This window comes from Branchiostoma belcheri, unplaced genomic scaffold (assembly GCF_001625305.1).
Source record: "Branchiostoma belcheri isolate BF01 breed outbred unplaced genomic scaffold, Haploidv18h27 scaffold1, whole genome shotgun sequence".
Lineage (NCBI taxonomy): Eukaryota > Metazoa > Chordata > Leptocardii > Amphioxiformes > Branchiostomatidae > Branchiostoma > Branchiostoma belcheri.
In genome coordinates, this window is record NW_017802379.1 from 7136593 (window position 1) to 7149256 (window position 12664).

At 43.1% G+C, this 12664-nt stretch overlaps 1 pseudogene; it reads right to left on the reverse strand.

Annotated features, from left to right (window-relative positions):
* Positions 1–4060: 4060 nt before the first annotated feature.
* On the reverse strand, positions 4061–6023 carry LOC109462791 (annotated as a pseudogene).
* Between the last annotated feature and the right edge of the window lie 6641 nt (positions 6024–12664).

Consider the following 12664-nt stretch of genomic DNA (forward strand, 5'->3'; position numbering starts at 1 on the left):
GAGAAACTATCAGTAAGTCCCAAACCAAAAATTTTTCGTTTACAAGAAAGTTGTCGTTTGCGTCCAAGGCTTCTTTTTTTTCTGTTTGAGTTGATGAGCCATATTGGTGCCATAAAGCAGGCTCACAAATATTATGAGAAACTTAAACACCTTGCTGTCTGAAAAAAAAACCCGTGTGGTCTTCAGATTAAGTCATGATGATGATATGTCCACTGACTGAAGTATTTGTAAGCTTCGTACTGATGTACATAATTTATGTAAATAATCTAGTCCGACTCAGCAATATATTGAATGTGAGGGAAAATGTTCGTACCGTTGACTTTACTATGATGGCGTATAATTATCTTTTTTCTGGCATGTTTTGTCGACGATTCGTTGGATTTGTGACAACCTGTCCTTGGTGTCCTGGATCAAAGTCAAAGAAAAATAAGTTTTTTGATGTAAACAACTCGAGATTTTGTAATGAAATAAAATCGTTTCCCGATAAATTGGAATGCGATTTATTTTGTGTGATGCATCTAAAGCTAGTTAGTGAAAATTTGATGAGTTAGTTTACTTCAAACGTTAACCGTAAGCAAAAGTGTTACTGGTCAATGCTATGTATTTTGTGTGATGCATCTATACTAGTTAGTGAAAAGTTAACAAGTTAATTTGCTTCAAACGTGAACTCTTACTAGTCAATGTAGATCTAACTCGGGACCCAGGTCGTTTGTTCTACCGAATGAATTACGTTTGTAAGTCAACACCGACTTTATGCAGCTCCCCTTGCTCTAAGAGACAGTGTTATGGACAAGACGGATGTGCCTTCAGATCTCTATCTCGGTACAGATCATGGCGTCATTACAACCCAATTTGATGCGGTTCTCCCCCTCCCGCTGAGGCACCCAAATCATAACGGTTCCTCACCCGGGGTTAGCGGGGCCATTTCCAGCCGAATAACGCAAGGCCACGCACGACTGGGGAAACCTTCACGACTCTTACTCTTGATGAGGCGTGCTCTGACAAGGGGTGATTTTACGACATGCCCTCGACAGGGCAGGCATATCAATGAACTGGAAGAAGTTTACGACAAACCTGGAAGCGTTAAAAACAAGCTCGGACGGAGACGCATTACGACTCTAATGTTCCCGTGCAGCACGAGGTATTTTACGACATTGTGCCTCCAGACTTGACATGCGGGGGAAGCTAGTTTACGGCTTATCTAGAGCACTGTGACCTTGGGCTCTGTGGAACAATTTCACTCCACAAAAACAGATCATTTGGAGTGGTGATCGAAAGTGCCTTCGTCGACAATACGTCTACGAGTACCGTGGGTGAAACACTTTCCTTATTGTTTTCTAAAAATGTAGTTTTGATTTAAGCCACCGGTATATATCAAGAAAATGTAATTTTACAGATAACATTCTTACATAACCCCTAATAACGAAAAAAAATATCAAGCTAAGGTTGAAGTGGCATCTACCCACGCAACAAAACTAGAATGACATACTTTTCCAGCCGCCTCCCGAAACCTAGTAAGACGAGCACTTTTCAGCTCCGCGGAGAAGTTTCAGACTCCGCGGAGAAGTTTCAGACTCCGCGGAGAGGTTTCAGACTCCGCGGAGAAGTTTCAGACTCCGCGGAGAAGTTGCACACTCCGCGGAGAAGTTTCAGACTCCGCGGAGAAGTTTTAGACTCCGCGGAGAAGTTGCACACGCCGCGGGGAAGTTGCACACTCCGCAGAGGTATTGAAGTAATCACAATTTTTCATCGACCTACAAACAGCCCAGCACGACAGGTGACCCGACTGCTTCCTGCGTGTAAAATAGGCTGCGAGACAGTTTTTGAAGTTTTCTAGTTTAGCAGGTAATAAACTTCACGCTGTGTTTGGATGATAAGAGGGTCTTGCCTTGTGACACCTATTATAGACGTAATTTAGAGCGGTACGAGTTGTACATTACCGCTGACCGCAGTGAATTAGTAAAATGGAAAAAAGGAGAGACGGTCACATATTCAGCAGCAGTCATGGAATATACTAGTAAGTTGACTAGTATAACGAGACCATATAAAAAATTAAGCTGTTCTCCAACTCAAGGAAATTCGATTCACCAGAATTTTCAACAAAATATCACGGTCTTCATCAGCTTTCCCCGCGTGTGACGTCAGGACTGGGTCAAAGTTCAACCTGGACGGGGGGCGGTACCGACTTCCGGTGAACATTCTAACCTGCAACAAGAATGGGCTCATACGATACATTCCATAAATTATTGTCATGTCCAACTACCATATCTGCCAATGTATGCCGATTTCTGTACACTTTATTCCATAAGCGAGACCAAATTATCAATACATGACCATATTGTAAGTCATATACTGTATCGATAGTAGTTTGTAGTAAGAAATGTAAGATAGTTTAGTATTGTAGTATTGTTGTTTTACTGCCACACATATGGTACCATGGACGATTGTCGAGCAATGAAGTCCATTCATTCGATGTAGTGAGAACTTCTAGACTTCAGGAATATACAAATAATTTTCATTCAGACGGTATTCCGGTTTCATTCCGGCTCTCGTGTGAAGGGGGTATAAGGTTACATGATACACCCACAGAAATGCGAGAGTAGGGTACGTGGGCATTTTCCCAGGGGGGTTCCTCCAAACTTCCTGATGGAGGATTTCCATTAAAAGTTGATGAAGTAGTGGTTCCCGCGAGTCAAGTCATTAATGTGCGAGTACCCGCTTCCTTGATAAATCACGGCAAAGTCATGCGTGCATGTTCTAACAGATACCGCCATATCTGGCGTTATATATGGCCCCAGGTATAATAAACCGACCACGAAGAAGTGTGGACGGGAGGCGACAAGCTGTACTGAATACTAAAAGTTTCCGGTGGAGAGTTAGTTATAAGGTTGAGACGCCCAAGATGCTTAAATCAAGTCACCAATGTATGGTACAAAACCTCGACTGTGTAATGTGTTTCAAATAAATGTGTAGGAAAATTTCCTGAAATGAACTATGAAGCAAAGGTAGCGTTTTTCTCTATTCCTGAAATAAAGAATAAATGAATGAATGAATGAATAAAAGTTTTTATCATAATGGTCCAGCGTAGCTACAGTAAAACAATCTGGACATGTGCTTTTAATTCATGCATGTACATTTGTACTATTCCTATATAAACCCATATTGTACTCACTCACTCACATTGTACCATAGATAAAATACCGTAGTTTAACCTTCTCCACGCTGCTTAACCACACAACTAGTGCACATCCGGTGTAATACAGTTACCTTAGCAGGGTGAAGGTTAATAAAAAAACACCAGCTACTTCTCTAGGGCATTGCAGCCGCGGGGCTAATGTGGAAATATCAGAACACGGAAACTAGAAAACGCGGGTGGTTCTCTATGTGATTAAATGGGCTTTAGGTGGAGATTTTCCATTAAGAATTGACTTCGAAATATTTGCCTGGGGCTACCTATCCCATTAACGCATGACTGTCAGGCTTCAGTGAGCGATCTGTATATAGAGAGTGAAACTTTTCCGTGCATGTTGTAATAGAAATGGGCACAGTACGTCAGTAATACACCAGCACACACACGTACAATACACTATAGGAATGTTTAATTCCTGGAAAAAAAAAACATAGCGATACTGTTTAAAAAAAAAAACCTTTTGCGTTTTTTAACCACTAAAACTAATAGTGTTAATAGTAATAATCAAGAAATATACCAAGAAAACATTATAAAGAAGATGTACAGTTAATGACATCTGTTTTGTCTTAAAAGATGTTTACTCATCTTCGTGGGATATGTTATGTATACAGAAAAGATTTTTCTCCTAATGACACAGTATAATACTGTTTGGTCCAGTGATCGTTTTTGTGTCTCAACTATGGAGTGGTACTGCAATGGACACACTGGAGCACATGGGTGTTTCCTCTCTTATCAATCTACATGCAGAAGCTCTAAAACCTAAAAACTCACAAGCGGTGAATATCTCATTCCTTGACAAATACTGGAATTGTATAAACACCAAAAATCTGTAAATGATGACATTGGAAGGAAGAGAACAAAAAGTTGTGCTTAGCCTTCCATTCTAGATACGGAAAAACTTGATGGAATGTCGACCAGACACGACCAGTTGCCCATCGTGCATGGTCAGTCCCAGCGGGAAGTTGAGTCCGTGTTTCTCCTGTGTCAGAACGTGCCTGATGAACGCTCCGTCCTCACTGAACAGGGAAACCCGGTGGTTGACACTGTCGGCCACCATGACGTTGTCCTCGCTGTCCGTGATGACACCGCACGGGTAGTTGAGCTGCCCGGGCTCCCAGCCGAACGACCCTGCCGTGAAGAGATGACGACCGGCGGGGTCAAACATCTTCAGGTTGTTGTTACGCAAGTCGCTGAGGATGATCTGGTTGCTGCTGCTGGTGCTCACATGGAAGGCGGTCTCATGCTCACCTGGAAGATTTCCCTTGAACTTCTGAATGATGTCCCCGTCTGCGGAGATTACAAAACCTTGGGAACCGACAGTAACGATGATGCGGCCAAATCTGTCAACGGCAATGCCCTTTGTAGTTACCTCTTCAGGCCCTGTTGTTGCCACCTGGATGACACGGGATGCCTTCCTCCCCTGTCTGTCCAGGACGTGGATCTTGTGTCCGTCTCCTGTCACCAACAGGTCTCCGTTTGTCAGTACCGCCACAGACAACGGCGGGAAGCCGAGATCCATCTTCTTGAAGGAGCCGTCTCTGTCGAGAAACTGCAGACGTTTGTTGTCCCGATCGGTGACTACAATGTGTCCCTCCGCGGTGACAGCAAGCGATGTGGGCCAGTTCACCCGCCATCACCCTTGCCCCTTCTTTCCCACGGTTTTCAAGAGTATCGGCACTCTTGTTGCTTTATTCCACCCACCAGCCTGGCTACCTTTGCTCCATGCTAACGCTACAAGCTGAAGGATCAATGCTCAAGTTCAGAAAGTTTGCGGTCATTTCGGGCTTATCGTTCAGAGTGTTTTGTTCCATCCATGCAGTCATTTCTCCGGCGGCCGAGATGACCTCCGATGGACACCCGTGCTCTAACACCTCGTCCATGTGCTGGATACGGCTCCTGGCTGAGGCGAGCTCCGTCTCAGCTGCCTCCAGGGCGGCGTCCAACTGTGCCTCCCGTGCGGCTTGCATGGCACGAAGCTGACCGATTTTCTCATTCTTCACCTTCTCCAGGGCCTGAACGATGGCCTCTGTCTGCTGTCGAATCTGCTCTTCTGTCTGCTGTACCTGTGAAGGCCACTGGTCCTGTACTGTCTGCAGCTGTTCAATCCACTTCTCGTGCTGCTCTGCTGTGTTCTGCACTGTCGACATTTTCTCCTTGATCTTTGCTTTCTCCTTTTCGGCCGCCTCGTCCAGTTCCACATACTTGTGCTCCATGTGCGCCGTGACCACACAGTGCAGACAGATGACCCGGTGACAGGTTTCACAGTAGAACTTCATCGGCTCATTGTGTTCTCCACACTGGGAGGTCTCCCTTGCTGGGAGCTCGAGGGACAACTGACCAGATTGCAGGTCTTGGATGGTTACGACTTTGTGGGACCTGGTGCTTTTGAACCTGCGGTGTATGTCGTTACACGTCTGACACATGTGGTCCGTACAGTCCACACAGTAGAACTGGGCAGTGTTACCCCTCTCACAGACCATACATGAGACGCCAGCCTCTTGTGGACCTGTTTTTTCACAATTCCCTCCGGACTGTTGTTGCAAAATGTCGTGCAGTTTGCCGACAAGAAAGTTGGACTTCAGCCCCTGGACGCCATTTTCCGGAAGGGGGACGTCCTGTCTACACGTGGGACAGCCTAGTCTTTCTTCCGGTTCTGCGGCCAGGAGCTTCTCCAAACACAGCTGACAGAAGGTGTGAAGACACGGTAACATCTTAGGCTCCTTGAAGTCCTCCAAACAGACTTGGCAGACAAGAAATTCCTCGGTAAGTTCGTCGATCGCAAAGTTGGACGCCATCTTTAATTACCCGGAAGTACACACGCTGACACAAAAAGGTCAAAGGGTGGCGGAGTGTTCCATTGGGAGTTCAAAGGGGGTAAATTACTATTTTATTATTCTCAGGATCTACCAGTAAAATACCACAATTTAAGACTTCTACTTTCTTTCAAACAATTCCTTCAATAGAAAAGGTCATTCGATGGATTGCAAAAAGGCAAGACTGGTATTTTTTATAAAATAAATTTTGTAAATTGGCCAGTGCACCGGTATACAGTACTTCGCAAAAATATTTCTTGCCTGTGGAGAACTGTACATGTGCACTTTCTGCATTATATACGCCGAACACGCGTGAACAAAGTTTACTCATCATTAAGAAACAGCAAGAAATCAAACGTTAATACCTTTGAGCAATCAAATCAACGCTTAAAGAAGATTCATGGTAGTCATTTGCGTAAGGCAAGTCATTAAGGGGGTCTCTTCATTATGGCGAAGCTGCTATGATGAGGTGAAGAAGGTTTTCATTGCAATTTGTGTCAAAGATCCCTAACAGTACCGGGAGGATTTAGCCATTAATGTTATAGTTGGCAAAGGTCAATGAGGTTATATGGCTCTCGTTTACAAGATATATGGTTAGTGGGTTGTCTGAAGAATTGAAGATTTAATGTTGGGAGTTCAGCCGATTTGTTGGCGAAATTTTACAGAAATACAATCATTGGGGAAGATGAGTAGCCTCTACCAGGCTTCGGGAGGCGACTGGAAAGAGTAGAAATTGGCCAAATAGAGAGATAACATGCCAGGGGCATTGGTCTGCCAGAGAGTACAGTTTGCCATACCCGAACTCTCTAGCGGACCAACTCCCCTGGCATGTTATCTCTATATTTGTCCGATTTCTACCCTTTCCAGCCGCCTCCCGAGGTCTAGCAGAGGCTAGAAGATGAGGGTTAGTAGCTAAAGCTGTATATTTTTACTTCCTCGCTATTATCATGTTCGAAGCAACGGCGCTTGAATTTAGCAAGATGCAATATGGATGAATGTTCTTGAAGAAATAGAAGAATAGAAAAAAGATTGAATGATTCAAACAAACAAGCAAACAAACAAATAACATCTCTGTATTGCTGTAAAGGTTAATAAGGAGTCTCTTGTTGCTAAAATGCACTTTGTGGAAAGTTTAACAGTCTCCCTCATTGTGTTTATTTCAAGTTCTCCAACATTTCTATCCTGTAAACAGACAGCGAACGAATGTATTGTAATTGGGACTGCGTAATAAGCTACGTGTTGCACAAGTGAAGTAATGTTCGGAATGGCTTCTAAATCAGAATTAGCTACACCACTAACGATTCTTTTCATCTATTGCTGCTTCACTTCTTGCCATTTTAAGTGCCAAAATCTTGCAACTCTCCTCAAGAGGAACATTTAAGCAGAAACGCAAATGAACATGAAGCCGGAATAACGACACACAACCGCTATATTTGAGTCGTAATGAACAGTCTACTGCGGTTGCACCATTTGGAAAATGCTTCTTTCCAACAGATGGCGAGCCATTAGCTAAAGTGCCGCTATCTGTTTTCATTGCCGCTGCCGCTTAAACTTCCCATTTTCGGTAATTTGACATTTTCTTTCTCGGGAGAAGGCCAAAGGGTGAGAGGAGAAGTAAGGTCACAAAGGAGGAATGGTTTTCGGATGCATTTGTCCAGGGCCACCTGCACAGTTTGGTAATGATGCTTCTCTTGTATATATGCGATTAGATGTTGATCACATTCATGGCAATATCACAGTTCAGAATGGTCCTTTTCTAATGAAATTTATGCTTTTGGTAGCGTTTGTGTGTGTGTGTGTGTGTGTGTGTGTGTGTGTGTGTGTGTGGTTTAGCATGATAACTCAAGAAGTTGTGAATGGGTTGTTATATATCTCGCAAAATGTCGGCCATTTCATACTCCACTACACACGGAAAAGAAATCAAACCCAACAATAACTACAAATGTAGAATTAGCATTACTTATTATCATTTTTACTGTTTATTGTTGTTATCATGTTCTTGCAATTATCCCTCGGGCATGAATTTGCAATAAACTTTCTGTCATGAAACATTAGGTGGGTAGGTCTTACTGAGATCTCGAAATGATGGATCTTTTTTGCTCCCTGGTGGCTTGTTATGGTACTGCAGCGGAACTTCTGGTTTTGATATCTCGTGATCTGGACATGCGAAGGTTAATGGCGTTACCTTTGAAAAAATAAGAGAAGAAAACAACCAGAGCGATTAAACTTGAGATAAATAAGACATTGTTAGAATTCCTGATCCCCGCCAACAAGAAACAGAAAAAATTGCAATCTGTCAACACTAAACTCCATGCATGATTTTGAGACGTCATTAACAGACGACAAGCTGAGAGACTTCAAACGATGTTCATTACTTTCGTCACCTTGGCACTGTCATCGGGCGCACATTCAGGCTAATTGCAGCCCCCTGATGTCACCGGGAGCTCGTTTTTGTTCACCTTCCATCAACTGATGGGGAACACTTGACAAGGTCAGGTTACAATCGTTACCAAGGTCATTATGATGTGAAAAGAACTCATTTGTGCCCTTTGTGCGAAGTTGTCACCTCCCTAACACGGGCACTGATATAATTACCTTCCCGCTATGAGGTACAAAGACATATGTGATGGACCTGTTGGGCTCATCATATGTTCTGCACACACGCGGTGCAGTGATGCAAAGTAATTTCAGGGTGGCAAAACAAAAATATTCTGGATGAGCAAATATCAGCAATATAGTCTGATATTGATATTTACTGCCATTTTTTAGCCCATTTTCGTCATCAATTCATACTTGAAGCGTTTAAAATAGCCCCAAAACAAGCTACGTGATGAGTCCCTTTATTTTTTGGGTACCACCCATAAATCGTTTCTTTCGTCAGCGAAATCTAATTTTTGACTCACAGATATTAGTATACTATGGGATAGGGTTTCTTTATTTCACATGCAAAGAAAAACATGCTAATCGTCATGATAGCTTGTTTGATGTGAAAACTTTTAATCCAACACAAAGAAGTTCTCTCACCTAGAGCTTTAGACCAGTCACTCTGGTCTTCCTCAGTAGACTGACCAACTGTGACTGGTCGAAAGCTCTAGTCGAGAGAACTTCTTTGTGTTGGATCAAAAGTTTTAACTTTAAACATGTAACTACCAACACAGATGAACTTTTATGATAGTCATGATGGCTTCATTTTCAAGACATCTCAGGAGAGTATAAACACGTCAGAACATACCCTCACGAAATTTTTCGCATTCGATATATGTGTGCGTTTCGTGAGGTTATTACGCCAACGCTACATCTGTCAGCTGCACACGATTTACCAACTTCCTGTCGGAAGATGAGAAGGTCGGCAGGATGTTGCTGTCAGACAGATCATCACGGTTGCTAGGTTACGGGCAGATGTTTACACACCGTTGCCATAGAAACGTTAGAACAGCCGGCGCAGGCTCTCGAGCATATGATAGATTTTATTTTTATTTCGGAAGGTTGCGGATTCCGGTGCCCCTTCTCTCTGATGTGAAACAAGCGGAGGGATATGTCCTTATTTAGGAATAAACTGTCTTGGCCAGGACACGTTTTGCCACTACTACGGAAGCAAATCACCCTTTCTTCCTCCATACTCCATCTCTCAGAGGAGGAAGTTCCACGCTGAAAGCTTCTTTCCTAGAACTACATCACTGTGGAACAAGCTTCCCTGTGAATGCTTCCAAATGGGCACAACCTTACACTTTGTAGGTCTAATATACGGTAAACAAACACCTAATACCAATCCAGAAAAGAACGAAATAGACATGCCTCCAAGTACCAGAGTTATCAAACAAGGATTGAGGTGTTCAAAAACTCATTTCCTGGAACTATCACAGAGTGGAACTCGCTGTCCCCAAGTACAGTAGGGGCATTATCATTAGATAACTTTAAACAATGTTTAGAGTTAAGATGTTCAATGGTTAGGTGTAACAAGTCGTTCGGTGTAATATAGCTAGCTACCGCCGCGCCACGTGCCTGCCAAGCAGATAGAAGCGGTGATAACTCACAACCAAGAAAACGATACTTCAGTATTCACATGAATAGTGCAATTCAGTGAGCAAGCACCAACAAGTACAGTATGGGCATCAAAACCAAATAGCATTACACGATGCTTACAGTTAGATATGCAAAGATGTAACAAGTCATTGTTAAGAATCGTCTAGACGAGAGACCGCTTTTCTAACTATTAAAACAAATTTCGAAGTCCACTTTTCTTAGTAAGGAAAAAAAAAGAAGTGAAAAAAAATGAAAAGAAAAACAGTGTGGCACAGGCTTCTATCGAACCGTTGATGCCATTACTAATGTAACGGCCTCTATAAGCCCTAGAAGGGCCTATAAATTGCTACATGTTGTCACATACGCTCCAGTTGGCATTGAGGTCAATACGATGCACCTGTTTATATGGCCCATAAAACACGTCATAAAACATACGGAAATGCAGTTGATACAGATTATAGTGATGGCAGCAGCCTTTTTCATGAAGCAATCATTCTTACACCTTTGCGAAAAACACTTCTTGTTGTATGAACGTGGGGACTGGGGGCTGTTAGGCCACAGCAGGTAATTTTTATGGATGACATCAGCGCGCGCATTAATTTTCGCCTGATTTGGAAAAAAACAAGAAATTTTGTTGCCTTCTGGAAGTGGTCAACATGCCGAAAATGGAAGGTGGATGGCAGATAACTAAGAAGAGAGGAGACAAGAAAAGGCTCTGATTTAATGTCTTGTTTCTTACTTTGATGCAGTGATATGTAGTACTGGCTGTGTCTATGTGATGTTCCTATTGAATCAAAACCATTTGTACAATGATTGAGTCAAAATTTCAAATTGTAGGAACCTTGTTTTTTCGCCCGCTCGCATTAGATTTAGAATCTGCGGAGGATATCATCCATAAAATTTACTTGCTGTGGCCTTACGAATGCACTGTGAAATCTCCATGCTTTAAAACAAAGTGCCCGAATAGTACTATACAGCCAGGTTAATCCCACATTACTACAAAGAGGCTTAATTTTTCATATACAGCTCCTCTAAGGCAGGGCAACGCAAGCCGCTCGCACTGCAATGTTGTGCGTATGCTTAACAGTGGCGCTTGTTGGGTGATTTATTTCAAGCCATCATATACCAACCCTAGCCTTTACGTAAAAAGATCAACATTTCAAAATCTAGTGTATTTCGAAAACATATCATATCATTTCATTGTATATATCAATCCAAGAGCCGGGTTTTTTCTTACACTTCACTCTAGATCTCCATAAATTTACAACTCATATTTTATTTGGACCATGCAATTTTTCGGAGTTTATTACAGATATTTTAACCGTTCATGTTCCATTATTACCAGACGATCTGTAGGCAGCTCAGTATGATTGTCGCCAATCAGCCGTTATTATGCCCCAGGTAATAATATGTCTTGTACGTCGAAAGCTAATGTCTCCCGGCGTACGCTAAGATTAAGAGGCTAGAATCCTGGGATTCTAAATGACAACCATTCTCGGGTACATGCGATTACGTCGTTGTGAAGACAAATTCCTGCTAACGCGCGTGAAGTTGGTCTGCGGAGCACAAGCTCTGTCGTCCGGGTGCCATGAGACTCCTCCCCGGGTGCCATGAGACTCCTCCGCGGGTACCGGGTGCTATGGGCCATGGAACTCCTCCCCGTTGCTATGGTACTCATCCCCTGACCCGAAGTCCCTGAATCGGCCGGAACCGCTAGAAGCGCGATTTAGGCTTGTGTGGCCCTTTCCCGCAATGAGCTTTTCATAGGAGAGGTTCAATGTAGTAGAACTGGCCATATGGTCAGATGCTTCTGTATCTATGTCTATCTGTAAAGCCGGTATAACCGGCCTTCGGCGTAAGACACCAGCTGCGCAGGCACGCGGCGCGGTGGCAGCTGGCCATATTATTTCCTGAAGTATTAGTTTAAAAATGACCAGCGAGTAGTATAATACTAAAATACGACACAGGCGGTATCGCTATACTCTCCTTATGATTAACCCTTACGCTGTCCTTGGTGCTGATTCTGTGGTTACAGAAACGTTTGTTCGGACAGGTTCATTAAAAAAAAAGTTGGAAGTTTTCATTCAACTTTGGGGCATTAAACGGAACTCGAAGCAAAGCCCTTAAATCCTTCTTCACCAGAAGATGGCAGATCTACCCTATTCTCAGGCATCAGTCAAAGGTACCAGCATGCCTTTCGTTCTAATTCATATCTTTAGATCTTCCAGGAAAGGGGTTTTCCAGAACACACTAAACCAGCGATCCATCGGTTTGTTTAGGTCTTTCCGGTAGGTACGAGAGACGGAATGACATGGCCATCATTACTACTAATAGACAGTACACAGTCGACATTCAGCCTTTCGGTGTGAAAAATGAATAGATTACTGGATATCCTACATATTTCTTACAGCAGAAAAACCGGCGCTGAGACAGCACCATTAATATCAGCAACAACACTTGAAAGAGCGTGAGGGGGATTGATGGACTTTCGGTGGCTACAGGCAGCACTTAAGCTAATGAATGCGTCTAGCTTACTTCCATTACCTTAAGGAAAGATTAAGGACACGCTTTTGGGTTTCACGCATAAAGGAACGAAAAACCCTACTTAAGTCCTGTTTAAAACCTGCCAAATAAGAGC